The following is an 18,015-nucleotide window of genomic DNA, read 5'->3' on the forward strand; positions in this document are numbered from 1 at the left end:
AGCCAAAGGGATATTGAAAAAGAAAGCCAACGGTGGTGGCATCACAATTCCTGACTTCAAGCTCTATTACAAAGCTGTCATCATCAAGACAGCATGGTACTGGCACAAAAACAGACACATAGATCAATGGAACAGAATAGAGAGCCCAGAAATAGACCCTCAACTCTACGGTCAACTAATCTTCGAAAAAGCAGGAAAGAATGTCCAGTGGAAAAAAGACAGCCTCTTCAATAAATGGTGCTGGGAAAATTGGACAGCCACATGCAGAAAAATGAAATTGGACCATTTCCTTACACCACACACGAAAATAGACTCAAAATGGATGAAGGACCTCAATGTGCGAAAGGAATCCATCAAAATCCTTGAGGAGAACACAGGCAGCAACCTCTTTGACCTCAACCGCAGCAACATCTTCCTAGGAACAACGCAAAAGGCAAGGGAAGCAAGGGCAAAAATGAACTATTGGGATTTCATCAAGATCAAAAGCTTTTGCACAGCAAAGGAAACAGTTAACAAAACCAAAAGACAACTGACAGAATGGGAGAAGATATTTGCAAACGACATATCAGATAAAGGACTAGTGTCCAGAATCTATAAAGAACTTAGCAAACTCAACACCCAAAGAACAAATAATCCAATCAAGAAATGGGCAGAGGACATGAACAGACATTTCTGCAAAGAAGACATCCAGATGGCCAACAGACACATGAAAAAGTGCTCCATATCACTCGGCATCAGGGAAATACAAATCAAAACCACAATGAGATATCACCTCACACCAGTCAGAATGGCTAAAATCAACAAGTCAGGAAATGACAGATGCTGGCGAGGATGCGGAGAAAGGGGAACTCTCCTACACTGTTGGTGGGAATGCAAGCTGGTGCAGCCACTCTGGAAAACAGCATGGAGGTTCCTCAAAATGTTGAAAATAGAACTGCCCTATGACCCAGCAATTGCACTATTGGGTATTTACCCTAAAGATACAAACATAGTGATCCAAAGGGGCACATGCACCCGAATGTTTATAGCAGCAATGTCCACAATAGCCAAATTATGGAAAGAACCATCAACAGATGAATGGATCACGAATGGAATACTATGCAGCCATCAAAAGAAATGAAATCTTGCCATTTGCGACAACATGGATGGAACTAGAGCATATCATGCTTAGCAAAATAAGTCAAGCAGAGAAAGACAACTATCATATGATCTCCCTGATATGAGGAAGTGGTGATGCAACATGGGGGCTTAAGTGGGTAGGAGAAGAATCAATGAAACAAGATGGGATTGGGAGGGAGACAAACCATAAGTGACTCTTAATCTCACAAAACAAACTGAGGGTTGCTGGGGGGAGGGGGTTTGGGAGAAGGGGGTGGGAGTATGGACATTGGGGAGGGTATGTGCTTTGGTGAGTGCTGTGAAGTGTGTAAACCTGGTGATTCACAGACCTGTACCCCTGGGGATAAAAATATATGTTTATAACAAATAAAAAATTAAAAAAACAAAACAAACAAAAAAAAATAAAAAAAAAAAAAAGAAATCTTGTCATTTGCAATGATGTGAGTGGAGCTAGAGAGTATAATGCTAAGTGAAATAAATCAATCGGAGAAAGACAAATACCATACCATTTCACTCATACATGGAATTTAAGAAACAAAACAAATGAACGTGTGTGGGGGTAAAGGGAGTAAAACCAAGAAACAGACTCTTAACTATAGAGAATGCATAGATGGTTCCCAGAAAGGAGGGGGCTGGGGGGATAGGTGAAACAGGTGATGGGGATTAAGGAGTGTGGTTGTCATGATGAGCAGGAGGTGATGTATGGAAGTGCTGAATCACTATATTGTACACCTGAAATTAATATTATACTGTATGTTAACTAACTGGAATTTAAATAAAAATTTTAAAAAGAAAAAAAAATAACTTGCTAAATATCAGATTACTTGCACTCTTATAGTATCATGAGTTTATGAAGTCCAGGATGGTGTAGAATTGGTTCTTTTTTCCTGTCATATCTTTTCTTGAATCTTAACTCTGGAAATCACTTGATCTAGGAGAAGGCTTTTTTGAGCTTATCTCTAGAACATTACAAGTATTGAGAACAAAGTAATGTGTTTCCTTTCTAGACCATGTTTGTAGTTTCTTTTGAAATGCTTTTTTAAAAAGATTTTATTTCTTTTATTTGACAGAAATCACAAGTAAGCAGAGAGGCAGGTAGAGAGAGAGAGGAGGAAGCCGGTTCCCCGAGGAGCAGAGAGACCAATGCGGGGCTCAATCCTAGGACCCTGAGATAATGACCTGAGCTTAAGGCAGAGGCTTTAACCCACTGAGCCTCCCAGGCACCCCTCAAAATCACTTTTTAGACATGTGATTTGTTAGATTATAGCCATTGTTCCCCAGACTTCAATCACTTGAGTATTAAATATACTATTATTTCTTGGTATTTACCTTTTAAAATTTAAAAACAAACTAGTAGTTTAAAAACAAACTAAGCTCTACTCCAAGAAGAAAACCAGCATCAATTTACCATGAGTAACTACAAAATGAAACAAAAAATGTTATTAAATTCTAACTAGATACTAATGCCCCCTGAGGCTCTGAACCCAAGAAGCCTGCTCTTTGTTGCAGTGAGAGAGATCTTAGCCAACAACAAAATGAGGCTCTCTCTGTGGAATTATCAGAAGGAAAAAATTGTAAAGGGAATGACATTTTCCCTGTGACTCTGTATTATTTATTTCTGTGTTGTATGCCACCCAAAGTCCCCTTGTGGGCCACCAGTGGTGTTAGTCCTGCCCTATGGAAACACTGACCTATACTAAGAGAACCAGGAGGTAAATTCTCCTGGAAGCTCATTCTATACTGGCTTTGAGGAGTTCAGCACTTAGTATCTTAGAGAAATTGTTTGCTTTTTGATAACATTATAACAAGCAGTTATGAATTAACAATATAGGAAGAACAGTGTGATACCACTAGCAAAGTCTGCAACTCTCCTGGTTTGAAAGTTACCTTCATTAATGATTCTCTTTTGTGTTTATTTGTTTATTTTTTTAAAGATTTTATTTATTTATTTGACACAGAGAGAGATCACAAGCAGGCAGAGAGACAGGCAGAGATATAGGGGGGAAGCAGGCTCCCCACCCAGCAGAGAGCCCAATGTGGGGCTTGATCCCAGGACCTGAGATCATGACCTGAGCTAAAGGCAGAGGCTTAACCCACTGAGCCATCCAGGCACCCCTTCTTTTGTTTTTTTAAAGAAAAGATTCCAAGCAAAGTATATATAAGGAACTAACATTTTATATCGAGAAAACAGTGGGCCCATTACATATAATTCATCTTACTGGGTGTATTTACTAAGCAGAATGGTCCAGAGGGGTAAAGTTGTTGAACTACCATGTTTACCAGAACCCATATATGTAGGTATGTCTGCAACTGTAAAATCTTGCTTAAGTAGGGGTGGGGGAATCAAGATGGCAGAGGAGTAGCAGAATGAGATGACATCAGGTTGCAAGAGTTCGGCTAGATAGTTATCAAACGATTCTGAACACCCACAAACCCAACAGGAAATTGAAGAGAAGAACTGAAGGCAGAGGCTTTAACCCACTGAGCCACCCAGGCGCCCCAGGACATTTAATTTTCACATATAATAGGAACTCTAGAAATGGACAAATCCAGAATTATTAAATGGTTCAGTAGGATGAGGACATTTAATTTGAATTCCTGCTATATTCTTGACCTTGCCCTCATGGTTGCAAGAGGATTACTTCTCCAAGGCTCATATATTATTTAAAGAGAATTCTCAAGGAAAGAACAGGGAAAATTGGGAGAGGGGGAATAATCCCTTTAAATCATATGTTTTCTTTCACACACAGAATCAAGTGGTTTAATTGCAATAAATATCCAGCTGAGGCTTGAGTGTCATTATTTCAGTATAATTAGTGTGTGTATTTCCTTACAATTTCATGAAACCTTCATGTCTCAACAATGGTATCAAATGTTCCAGTTTCTACACATTTAAATGCAAAAACGGAATCTGTTTTAAAATGTTCAAATAAGTGTACAAACAAAGCTATAGCCAAAGATGGTGGAAACAAGATGACTTGTACTTAGTGGGGAACAAAATAATGAAATACCTCAAACTCTTTGACTGACACATGAAAACCCAAATTTGACATAGGAATAAAAGAATATGATGTCTTTAAGTTAAGTATAGATAAAGTTAAGCCAAGTGATATACATTGTCCATCCAAATGCTAAATTAAAAAAATTTGCGACAACATGGATGGAACTAGAGCATATCATGCTTAGCGAAATAAGTCAAGCAGAGAAAGACAACTATCATATGATCTCCCTGATATGAGGAAGTGGTGATGCAACATGGGGGCTTAAGTGGGTAGGAGAAGAATCAATGAAACAAGATGGGATTGGGAGGGAGACAAACCATAAGTGACTCTTAATCTCACAAAAGAAACTGAGGATTGCTGGGGGGAGGGGAGTTGGTAGAAGGGGGGTGGGGTTATGGACATTGGGGAGGTTATGTGCTTTGGTGAGTGCTGTGAAGTGTGTAAACCTGGCGATTCACAGACCTGTACCCATGGGGATAAAAATATATGTTTATAAAAAATAAAAAATTTAAAAAAAAGATATAAATGAAAAAAAAATGTATGTCAAAATACTGTGGTATATAGATACAGTGGAATATTATTCATCCACAAAAAGGAAGCTGTGATATGGATGAGCTTGAAATCATCATGCTAAGTGAAATAGGCCAAAAATAAATGAACAATATTGTATGATTTTACTTATATGAGGTACCTAGACTAGCCAAATTCACAGAGATAGAAAGCAGAATGGAAGTTACAAGTGACTTGGGCAGCAGGGTGCTGGGAGCCATGGCTCAAATAGGGCAGAGTTTCTGTTTGGAATGATGAAAAGTTTTTTGAAATAGAGATGATGGTTACATAACACTGTGAGACACTTAACTGAATTGTGCACTGAATTGTACCCTCTGTCAAATAAATAAATAAAATTCTTAAAAAAAAAAGTCATTAAAATGGGACGCCTCATGTTATATATATTTTGCCACAATAAAAAGAAAAAAGTTGAAAGAATCTAGGAAAAATATTAAAGGGGTTATTAGAAGTAGTAAAACCAACTAAACATGGGAATTAAGTCTGAAGAATTGCTTTAACTAGGGTTATGAAACTATGTGAATGTAATAAATAATCCTTGAAATAGAAATTGAAAAACCTAAAGAAAAATTAGCAATCGTAACAGCAATAACAATATGATCCTAAAATTTATATTTTAGACACCAAATATGCAACAAGATAAAGAAGAAAGTGAGGAAGCAAAATATTCAAATTTTTTAAATGGTTGGACTATTTTTTTCATAATCAATGTTGCAAAAGAGAAGTAACATTTTTCCTTTTTTATCATTTTGCCATAGAGCCTTAAACCCAATATGTACAGTGAGCATAAGACAAAATTGGGATGAGAATCAGTGGCCTGAAATGCTCATATTCAGCTCAGTCTCTCCCAACTCACTTTATGGCACACAACCAAAGCTACTCTTTCTTTTTTCCAGAAAAGATGTTATTTACTTATTTGTCAGAGAGAGAAAGGGAGCACAAGCAGGGGGAGAGACAGGCAGGGGGAGAAGCAGGCTCCTCACCAAGCAAGGATCCCTATGTGGCACTTGATCTCAGGACCCTAGGATCATGACCTGAGCAGAAGGCAGACGCTTAATCAACTAAGCCATTCAGGTGTCCCAAAACAAAGCTACACTTTGATGTTCATCTAATTTGTCTCAGTCAGTGTGGTAAGCACTTTATAATAATTGCCTCGTTTAACCTTAACACATTTCTATAAGGCAGAAATAATATGGAGGGACATCAATATGGGATAAGGCCAACTCACTGTCATCTCTCTCATTGAGACATGGATATGGAACAGTCTAAGGCTAGAGAGAGAGGAGAAAGGAAACGAGTTACACTTTCTGGTAAATCAAGTTTTTGTAGGTCTAGAAGAGTAAAGAAAGAAGTAAGCAAGCGGAATAAACTAATTCAAGATGTGTTATGAACTAACAGGAATCTGATCTATTTGAAAGAAAGAGATTGTGGGAAGTACATAAGAGGAAAGGATGCATCAAATGAGAACATAAAAGAATAAAAAGACCCTAAAAAAATAACAAGGAAATCCTACAGAGGAGAAAGGTAAGAAGCAACAGGGATTTGCTAAATAAGGATGTGTGAATTTCATTGATAGGAATCAAGAGATAAAGGTGCACACACGCACATGAACACGCACACACACAGAGACACACACAGAGTATTTAGACTACAATCCCAGTAAAATCTTACTTAACAGAAAGACCAAGCATGTGCTTAGGGTACCATCAAATTAATGCAATTGGGGGAAATTTTTCTAAATATAGAACAAATCATTGAAGTAGTAATTGTTGGGGAATAATCTAGCATCTTTCCAGGTTTCCTTATTCTCGTTCAAAATTTTACTTTGAACTATATATATGAAATAGCACCATAATGTCTTCAGAACTTAGAACAGCCTGAAGGTCTTACTCTTGGCTCTATATCCTGCACAACTCTCGCTACAATCCCTTTTCTTCCCACCATGTCTGGGTAAGGACCAGTAATGTTCAAGTCAGGTCAGTTGAATAGTGTTCTGCAACATAGTCTTAAGAGTGAAAACTGACATGGAAAATTAACAGTCCTTTAACCCAAAGTCATAGCTTTCCAAATCATAGGAGCCTTTATGAACACATTGTAACCCTCATTTTGATTGCTGTAATTCAGAGTTACCCACTTTTACTTCCTTTCCCTCTTTAGGAAGAGGTCATAGTCCTCACATTGACTACATTTCCTCATTCCTTCCAAATTTACTTCCTCTTCAGGCTTACTTTCTCCTTCCCTTGCTAACCCTAGAGACAGTAGCCAGGGAAGGAGGACTGTGGAAGGAAGAAGAGCATGGCAAGAGGTGAAAAATTCAACCACAAATTCTCCTAAGTAATAAACTCAGCATTTCCTCTCACGCTTAGTTTTGCTGATTCCAGAAGGACTTACCCAGTAGTCCTGCTGACACACATATTCTTCTGTCTCCCCTTGCTTTCCTCCTGTTCTGCTTTCCCATATCTTTCTTAATTAGTCACTTTTGTTGTTTATTTCTGAAATAATTTGGGGCATTGTGTGTGAGTATACATTTCTTAACGCATTAAATAACTAAAACATTCTGCTGTCATTGCACATGACAGATGAGTTGATTGAGTAGAATTATTGGGTCATAAATATTTTAACAGTATATTATTCTATATCCATTGTCACCTGTTTCAGAAAATAAGTCTGGGGTCAGTGTTGTTCTGTTCCTTTAGTGTATAGGTTACCTATCCTTCCCTTCATGGTTAAAACATGTTGCTGAAATAGTATGTGTGATTCTCTTTTTATTATTTACTTCCTAAAATACAGTGATCCATTTTAATCTACATATTTCATTATCTTTCTCTCCTTAAAAACATTTGTTACTCCAATCACATATTTGACACATATTTTCTTTTATCCTATTTATTATGGTTGATACTTAGAAAAGACCTCTATTTCCTAGATTGTAATTTCTACTCTCCATCCTCTATAGACCATTTTTGTCCATCTCCTCAGTCATCTACTAGAGTTTCTCAGATTTAGCTTCCTCTTATAAATTTATTTTTCTATGCTATCAATTATATTATTTACTTCCTGCCATATAGATTTTAATTACAATGTAAAATTTTTAAAGTTCTACAAGCCTCGCTACTCTCACCAAACGTCATTTCATCTCTTCCTATTATAATCTGATGCCATCATGCTCTCTTCCATGTTTGTTCATAGCTCATAAAGGCCGCAACATGTGGAAACCTACTGAGGATGACAAAATATCTAACTTCTCAGGATACTGTTCCTTCACGTTGATACTCCTTGTCTTACCCAATAATCCTTCATAACATAAGGCTGATTTTTTTTTGTTCATTCAATATAAAAGATACAAATATATGTCACTCTTGTTTACTTCTGCATATCTGTATGTTAATTCATATCCTGTGACTTTACTGAGTACATTTACTGGCTTTTTGGTGATTGAGGGTGTTCTCTATATACAGTAGTATGTCATCTCCAAATAGTTACATAGAAGTTTTACTTTTTCCTTTCCAATATGAATGCTTCTTGAGCTTTGGATCTTGACAAATATTTATATAAATAAAATCCTTTGGCCAGCATCTACTTTTTTCAAAAAGATTTTATTTATTTATTTGACAGAGAGAGAGAGAGATCATAAGTAGGCAGGGAGGCAGGCGGGTGGGGGGGTGGTGGGAATTAGGCTCCCTGATGAGCAGAGGGCCGAATGCAGGACTCAATCCTAGGACCCTGAGATCATGACCTGAGCTTAACCCACTGAGCCACCCAGGTACCCCCAGTATCTACATTTTTTTAAAGATTTTATTTATTTATTTGACAGAGAGAGATCACAAGTAGGCAGAGAGGCAGGCAGAGAGAGAGAGAGAGAGAGAGAGAGAGGGGAGGAAGCAGGCTCCCTGCTGAGCAGAGAGCCTGATGCGGGACTCGATCCCAGGACCCTGAGATCATGACCTGAGCCGAAGGCAGCGGCTTAACCCACTGAGCCACCCAGGCGCCCCCAGTATCTACATTTTTAAAAATTTCTTTTTTAATGCATAAATAATATTTATTCATTTATCTTACTTTGCTATTTATTTTATTTTAATTATGTTATGTTAGTCATCATAAAATACATCATTAGTTTTTGATATAGTGTTCCATGATTCATTATTTGTGCATAACACCCAGTGCTCCCTGTGATGCATGCTCCCAATTTTCAGTGTATTTCACCTCCCATCACCAGGATAAAAACGGAAACATTAAGAGAAAAAAAGAGCAGACTTATTATGTCATCCTTACACAAATCCATAGCTAAAATTTTCCAATCACTAATGGTTATAATTTAAAATTTTCAGTACCTAGAATGATTCTGACCATCTCCAAATAATTCATAATTCATCATTGTTAACTATGTGCCAGGTCAAATCCATTAGAGGCCCTTTGCTCCAATCTTGAAGGCTTCCAAACCATTCCTTTTAAAGTGTAAAATAGTTTAAGAAAATTTACTTTTTCCATAACAGAATTTAAATATCCTGTTACTGCATTTACTGATGTGAACTTTTTTGCTACTGTAACAAACCCAAATGACTTGTTAACCAGAGGTTGGCAAATATTGTGCTATGCCAAATTTCCTGAAGTTTATATTTCATAAAATGTTAGAAATAAAAAGGACCTTATATAAGATTAAGTACAGTAGTTTTTAGACTTGAGTACCTGGATCTTTGGTGATATTTCCAAAGGTTGTGCTGACAAAGATAGCATAAAGGGAATCATTGTCTAGATCCAATTTCATACGTAACTGGCTAAAATTTCCCTTTTCCAAACTCCCCTATCATAATTACTTTTCTCTGTAAAAGAAAGATATATGTCTTTTTTTCTCTTTATTGATAAGCACTTGCCTGGAGTGTTATAAACCCCAGTGTGTCAATTAACATAAAATGACATACTGATATATGTTTAGAAAGAAAATTACTCTACTTATAGATGACAAATACCTTTGAAAGTTAGAATAATTCCATTTCTTTGCTTTCAATAAATTGTTTTAGAAGATTCTATTCATTTACTTGACAGAGAGAGACACAGCGAAAAAGGAAACACAAGCAGAAGGAATGGGAGAGGAAGAATCAGGCTTCCCACCCAGCAGGAAGCCCAATGTGGGGTTCAATCCCAGGACCCTGGGATCATGACCTGAGCCAAAGGCAGACACTTAATGACCAAGCCACACAGGTGTCCCAATTTCAATAAAATTGAAGAGATATTAATAAGAGAGGTTAGCTTAGTCATCATTAATAAGAACTGATGCTAGTTCCTTGTATAATTTTGGGTACATAACTCAAAAAATTCAACAAATCAGATAGCATTGTATTAACAAAACTTTTTGTTTTCTATTCCTATTTCCATATTTATCTGAACAAGATTTCTTGGTACTTCAATCTATAAAAAATTATGAAAGAATTTATGCTGAATCTTATAGATTGCAGTAACTTATAACATTAATTATGAATACATGCTATAATTTTTTAAAGTCTAAACTTTTTAAATTTTTTGAAGTCTAAATTTTTTTTAAGTCATTAAGAGAAGATTTTTAATAAAATTGTATTTTTTGTTTAATAATTATACACCAATCATCCAATGTAATTACATTGTTTTGGTTATTTCTACACTAATAAAAATTGTAAGGAAAACTAAATTCACAAGAATTTTTGCCATCTAGATAAAAAAATTAAGATAAAATAGTAAATGGAAGTTTATAAAAATTACAGACTTTTCTCCTCTAGGCTGGAATCAACAATTTACCTAAAGTGCCCAGGTTCTTTTTGTGGAGGATGGTATTTAGAGACCAAGATCTCAACCCTCAGTGAGGTTATTGCTTCTAGGATGTCACTGCTTTTAAGCTGTCTAAGCACTCAGAGCTACTTACATGCACACAAACACACATACACAGACATGCTCCCCTATACCCATATCCTTTTTTTTCTCTTAAAAACTATGAATTTATACTGATCTTTCCATTTCTTTTTTTTTTCTTTTTTAGATTTTTTTAAATTTATTTTTTATTTTCAGCATAACAGTATTCATTATTTTTGCACCACACCCAGTACTCCATGCAATCCGTGCCCTCTATAATACCCACCACCTGGTACCCGGACCTCTCACCCCCCGCCCCTTCAAAACCCTCAGATTGTTTTTCAGAGTCCATAGTCTCTCATGGTTCACCTCCCCTTCCAATTTCCCCCAACTCCCTTATCCTCTCTAACTCCCCATGTCCTCCATGCTATTTATTTTATGAAATTTTTATTGTGTTATGTTAGTCACCATACAGTACATCATTCTTTTTTTTTTTTTTTGAAGATTTTTATTTATTTATTTGAGAGAGAGACAGTGAGAGAGAGCATGGGAGGTGAGAAGGTCAGAGGGAGAAGCAGACTCCCCATGGAGCTGGGAGCCTGATGCGGGACTCAATCCCTGGACTCCGGGACTGTGACCTGAGCCGAAGGCAGTTGCTTAACCAACTGAGCCACCCAGACACCCCACATCATTATTTTTTGATGTAGTGTTCCAAGATTCATTGTTTACATGTAACACTCAGTGTTCTAGGCAATACAGGATCTCTCCATTTCTAATCTAACAGCCGAGGATTCATTCTAACTTCTCTCATTCCATAGTTATAATTCTCTACTCTTATAGTGGAAAATCTGTCTCCCAGTACATTTGCTTGATTCCAGAATACAATACAACAAAATATCAGTGTTGACCCATGAATAGGGGAAAATTTACATTCCTCATCCAAGATACAATGCACTGAGGAGAATTTTTTTAAATGTCTAAATTTTATTCTTCCAAATTCATTGTTATTAGAGTTTTTATTAGTGCACAAACAACACAAAATAATCATAATAAAATCTTGGTAAATAATTATTAAACACAAATAGTACAATTTTATTGGAAAGAGCTTCTCCATTAAATGGATTGGACTTTAAAAACTATAGCATGTAACCTGTACCCCTGGGGATAAAAATATATGTTTATAAAAAATTAAAAAAAATAAAAAAAACTATAGCATGTATTCATAATTGGTTTTTAATTATTAAATATCAGAAAAACCTGAACTGTGAGGTCTTTTCTAAAATAACTGCCATGCACTTTTCAAAACTGTTAATAAATTCAAAGACAAAGAAATCTTGCTGGACTATTTCAAATCAAAGAAGACCAAAAAGACATGGTAACTATATAAAATAATACTGGATAGTAGACCAGTTGGTAGTCAGGGGCATGGTGGGGAGAAGACAATATTTACATATTCTCAAAGTATTTTTCTATAAATTACTTAAGCACAAAAGGAAAAAATCATAAATTTATACAATGGAGAAACCTGTAGGCATTACTTAACCAGATGACCAAAACAACACATGATCTGGGCTTTTCTCGTGCTGTAGAAGATATTATTGAGGAAGTTAGCAAAATATGATTAAGGTTTGTAGATTAAATATGAGTATTGTTCTCATGTTAATGTCTTGGCACTGTAAATTTCTCCCTATTTTCATAATTGTACTGTGGTTATGGAAGAGAATGTCATTATTTTTAGAAAATGCAAAGAAACAGGAAATACTTGTCTGTTTTAAGGAACTATTTAGGAGAAAATGAACATCATGTCTTAACTCTCAGGTGGCTGAGAAAATAAAATCTGTGTGAGAGACTATATATAATTGAAAACATGTAAATATACATTAATTCTCCAATCTTCTGATAAGGCCAACGTTACTCTTTTTTCAGTTGGTTTTACTGACTGACTGTAGTTGTGCCTCCTTATTCTTGAATAATCTTACATCTATAAAGCATTGTCTAAGATTACCAGTTTAATTTTTATTTATTTATTATTTCATTTATATTTATTCATTTAATTATATATTGTTATATGTTATTTATTATATATTATTATTTATAATATTATTATTTTATTTGTTTATTTATTTTAAATAGAGTCAGAGCTTGAACACATTTTTCAAGTAATTTGTATGTAGGAGCTGCCTAGATTTTTAGGATTTTTGCTAATCTTTTAAAATTCTTATTAGCAACTCACTTTCTCCAAATATTCCATCTTTATGGAAACAATTCTTCATTCAATTCACATTCTACCCATTAATGAAATAGTTATTTAACTACATCGAGGACAATTCCTATAAGAGTGCAGGGCCTAAAATATCTCAACTAATAATGGTTCTTTAGTAAATACTTTTGAAAGGAGGTCCCAAAGGATATAATTGATGTCACTAATTTCAAAATTAAATTGATGATGTCTAAAAAGTGGTTTAAGGTGCAGTGCTACATGGCTTTTCCTGTCACTCCCAACCAAATGTTAGTATTAATAAATAGCATTAGTTGTTCAATGAAGTGGGCAGACTGTAATGAATTATACTAATTACAATATCTGGCACTAACTGATTAATAAAAAGTCATACCTGACTCATATTAGTCCACTCAAAAATTATAATAAGTGGTTTATTAAGTACTTGGAATATATCAGAGAATGAATTCCCTATTCATATAGAGCAGATGTGGCTTGTTGGAAAGGGGAAAGACTGATATCCAGGAAAAAAGAAATTGCCAAATAAATAAATAATATTGTGTTGTAAGAAAGTACAAATTTTATAGACAAAAAGAAAAATAAATACAACAGTAGAGATATAAGAAGAAATTATTTTTTTGAATTATTAGGGGAAAGACTTACTAAGAAGGTCAGCTGAGATTTGAAGAAGGTGAAGGAATTTAATGTAGACAAAGGAAGCCACTAGGTGCAACTGGCCCAAGACAGGACTACACTTGGTGTGCTTGAGAGACAGCAGCATAGTCAGCATGGGAGGAGATTAAAAAGTAGGGAAAGGATCAAAGTCAATTCAGAGAGGTAAGGAGAGTGGTGGCAGTGGTGGGAGATGGCTAGCCTTCTATAGACTACTGTAAATGGTTCAGGTCTTACTCTGAGTGAGATAGGGAGCCCTTGGAGAATTTTGAATAAATGAATGTTATCATATGACTTAGAATTAAAAGATTTACCCTAGTCACCTAGTTGAGAATAGATACTTGGGACAGGTGAAGGGAATTAGGAGGCTAAGGCAGGATAGTCATGAGATGATGGGGACTCTGATCAGGATGATTGTTAACAGATGTATACCTACTTTTAAAGTGATACTAACAGGGGCTCCTGGATGTCTCTGTCAGTTAGACATCCAACTCTTGGTTTTGGCTCAGGTTGTTATCTCAAGATTTGTGGGATCAAGCTCCATGATGGCCTCTGTGCTCAGCTGAGAGTCTTCTTGAAGATTCCTGCCCTCTATCCCTCTCCTGCTCATGCTCTCTCTCTCTTTCTCTCTTTCTAAAATAAATAAATAAATCTTAGAAAAATAAAATGATGCAAATAGGATTTCCCAAAGAATTGGATATGCAATATGGGAGAAAAGGAGGAGTCAATAATGACCCCAAGAATTTTGACCAGAAGAACTGAAAAAGTGTGGTGTTGCCATCAACATGCCTGCCTTTCATGTGACAGTGAAAACTTAGGAGCCATATGCTAACCCATGGCTTTCTCCTATTTACATCCTGTAATGTCTAAATAGTACTTAGATTAGAAGAACTCCACTGAACGATCATAATGCCTATTTCAGATTGTTCTTTTAATTTCATATATGGAGTTAGCTATGCACAAAGAATTAGAACTAAGTTTGAATCTGAATCAGAACCAGCTCCAAGAAATACTCTATTCAGATTTACACAGCAATCCATTGGCACATTTCCTAAATGGCCATTCATCCTAGTTCTCTAACAAGTCTTTTCTAACATCTAAGTCAAATTCTTTATTTGGTAGTCCACATGATGGATGTCATTTATCTTGATCAGAAAAGCTGTCTTTTAATTACAATGTCGGATAATTACAATGATTTACTTTTGTTCAACATAAAGTCTCTTTAAGCTTTCTATTACTTTTTTTCCTTTTTAGAAGTTTTTATTTAAATTCCAGTTAGTTCACATACATTGTAATATTAGTTTCAAGTGTATAATATAGTCATTCCACACTTCCATAGAGCATCCAGTGCTCTTGACAATGAGTGCCCTCCTTCATCCCCATCACCTGCTTCAGCCATCCTCCCCACCACCTCCCCTCTGGTAACCATCAGTTTGTTTTCTGTAGGTAAGAGTCTGTTTCTTGGTTTGCTGCTCTCGCACACTCTTTTTTCCTTTGCTTATTTGCTTTGTTTCTTAAATGCCACATATGAATGAAATCATATGGTATTGACATATCTTCTAATGACATATCAATCACATATTTGCTTTTTATTGATATTTTTCCCTAAGAGAGAGAGAGAAGGAGCATGTGAGGTGGGGGAGGGGGAGAGGAAGAGAGAGAGAATCCCAAGCAGGCTCCTTTATCTTCCTGACTACTATTGATGCAGTTTCAGATTTAGCAGAGGACAGAGTTTTCTTGACCCCATTGATGTTAAGGGATGCTTAACAGTGCGCTTTAAGTACCCTTCTACACTGGCCATCCAAATCTAAGCCACACTCTGTTATAGTTGTTGATTTTCTTTTCTTTTTTTTTTTTAAAGATTTTATTTATTTATTTGACAGAGAGAAATCACAAGTAGACGGAGAGGCAGCCAGAGAGAGAGAGAGAGGGGAGCAGGCTCCCTGCTGTGCAGAGAGCCCAATGCGGGACTCGATCCCAGGACCCTGAGATCATGACCTGAGCCGAAGGCAGCGGCTTAACCCACTGAGCCACCCAGGCGCCCTGTTGATTTTCTTTTTATGGCACTTTTTTCATCTATGAATTCATACCATTTATCTCAGAGACTAGCCTCTATGGGATGATCAGTAAATATTTCCTAAGTAAGTGACTGAAGAGATAAATAAATTAGGGAGCCACATACTATTTTTAAAAGATACTCTTTTACTTTTAATATACAAATAAAATATATATCAGTTATAAATAAAGTACAGTTCAACTTTTGTTTGATTACTTTAGAACTTTTAGTATGTGCATGGATGTGTCTGTGCAAATATTTTCAGACATTTGTAAAATGTAATCATACTATAATGTTCTGTATCCTGATTTTCTCACTTATAAAATGGCATGGTTACAAGTTCGTACATAAAAATGTGTCATATTTTTTTTAAGATTTTATTTATTTGACAGAGAAAGAGCACAAGCAAGGTGAGTGGGAGAGGGAGAAGCAGGCTTCCTGCCGAACAGGGAGCCCATTATGGGGCTCGATCATGACCTTAGCCGAAGGCAGCTGCCTAATGACTGAGCCACCTAGGTGCCGCCAAAAAATGCCATATTATTCTTAACAACTGCATGGTATTCCACTGAATTTTTTTTTTTTTTAAGAGAGTGTGAGTGGGGACGGGCAGAGGGAGGAGAGAGAATCTCAAGCAGGCTCGATACTCAGCACAGAGCCCAACACAGGGCTCAATTCCACAACCCTGAAATCATGACCTGAGCCAAAATCAAGTCAGATGCTTAACTGACTAAGCCATTCAGGCATCCTTAGATGTCCTAAATTTTGCTGACAACTTTCTTCTCTTACTGGAAACATGCTTGTTTCAAAATCACGCTATGCTAAATAATTTTGAGTAAATTTATTGGTATTCTTGTCCACTTGCTTCCCTAAAATCTAAGTCTGTGGGTAAAATCTTAAATTTTGTGGACGTAAGATTTAATAGTAAACGCATGTGGGGGGGGGAATCTGTGTTGTGTACATTTTGTACTCAATTCTTATTATGGAATAAAAGAGTGAGGTTTTCAGCAAATAACTGGATGTGATGTTCCTGGTTTTCACAAACAGCTGCTTTCAAAAAGGGAAGAACATTACACTCCTAAAAAAATCAGTGTATGAAAACATTCAACTCTATGCTGACAAAATATAAGGCAATTAATTGTACAAGGATGAAGCTAGAGCCCACATACCACTGTTGGAACTCAATAGGAAGACTAAGTGTGGTTCTCACCTAATTTATTGCTTTTTTTTTTCTAGAGAGAATTAGAGAAAAGATTCATTTTACCAAAAATAAGTAACAACACCTTAATACCAAGATTATTAACAATAAGAAAAATCACAAATACCTCAGAAAGCCACAAAGTTATAATTTGCCCATTTGTACTGGCACTTTTCTCAGGATTTAAGTTTTGCTAGGGGTGTAGATTTTCCCTTCTTTCCACTCTTTCAGCCTAAATGAGTTTCCAGTCTTGGGAAATGTGGTCTTCAAAATGGAAAGCCATTGTGCAATTTTCTTTCTCCTTGCTCTAAGGATTGGGAATCTTTTAAATTTTTAAAATATTTTTAATTTTAATTTTTTTAAAATATTTTTTAAAAATATTTTATTTATTTATTTATTTGACACAGAGAGAGAGACAGTGAGAGAGGGAACACAGGCAGGGGGAGTGGGAGACGCAGGCTTCCCGCTGAGCAGGGAGCCAGATGCAGGACTCGATCCCAGGAACTTAAAAAGATCCCAGGTGCCCCTAAAAAGATATTTAACTATTTATTTGATGGAGAGATATAGAGAGAACACAAGTAGCAGAGTGGCAGGCAGAGGGAGAGAGAGAAGAGGTCAGGGAGCCCGACTTGGGGCTCCATTCCAGGACCCTGGGATTATGACCTGAGCTGAAGGCAGACACTTAACCAACTGAGCCACCCAGGCGCCCCTGGGGATCTTTATTATAGAGTTCCAAAGGTATTTTAAATCTGAGGAGAATATATTTAAATGGAAAGGAAAATGGGCTTGAAGTCAAAATGTCAGTTTCAATCCTTATTCTTCTACATAATAAGCAAGTTGGGCAAGCCATTTAGTTTATAAACCTTGGTATTCTTATCTGCAAGATGAAGAAATTACTGTTTCACAAGGTAGTTGGCAAGATTAAATGAGGCAACCTGCCTGAAACTGAACAACAGATCACCTGAGTAAGAACGGGTCATCTGCAATTGTTAGTAGACAAGATTGGCTTGATTTTCACTAAACCTTAGTTTCCTTCTCTTTGTTCATTACACGTCAGAATTCAGGATTTGCTATTCCCATTTGTCCCTGGGAATGTTTTGTTTCCTCATGTTCAATATCTGATTTTTTAAAAGATTTATTTGCTTATTTTAGAGAGAGACAGAGAGACAGAGAGACAGAGAGACAGAGCACAAGCAGGAGGGGCAAAAGGAGAGGGAGAGAGAATCTTGAGCAGACTCCCAGCTGAGCATGAAGCCCCACATGGGGATGGATCTCATGACCCTGAGATCACGACCTGAGCAGAAACCAAGAGTTGGTGGCTTAACCAACCACACCACTCAGGAGACCCTCAATATCTGATTTTTGA

This window comes from Mustela erminea, chromosome 6 (genome assembly GCF_009829155.1).
Source record: "Mustela erminea isolate mMusErm1 chromosome 6, mMusErm1.Pri, whole genome shotgun sequence".
NCBI classification, from domain to species: Eukaryota; Metazoa; Chordata; class Mammalia; order Carnivora; family Mustelidae; genus Mustela; species Mustela erminea.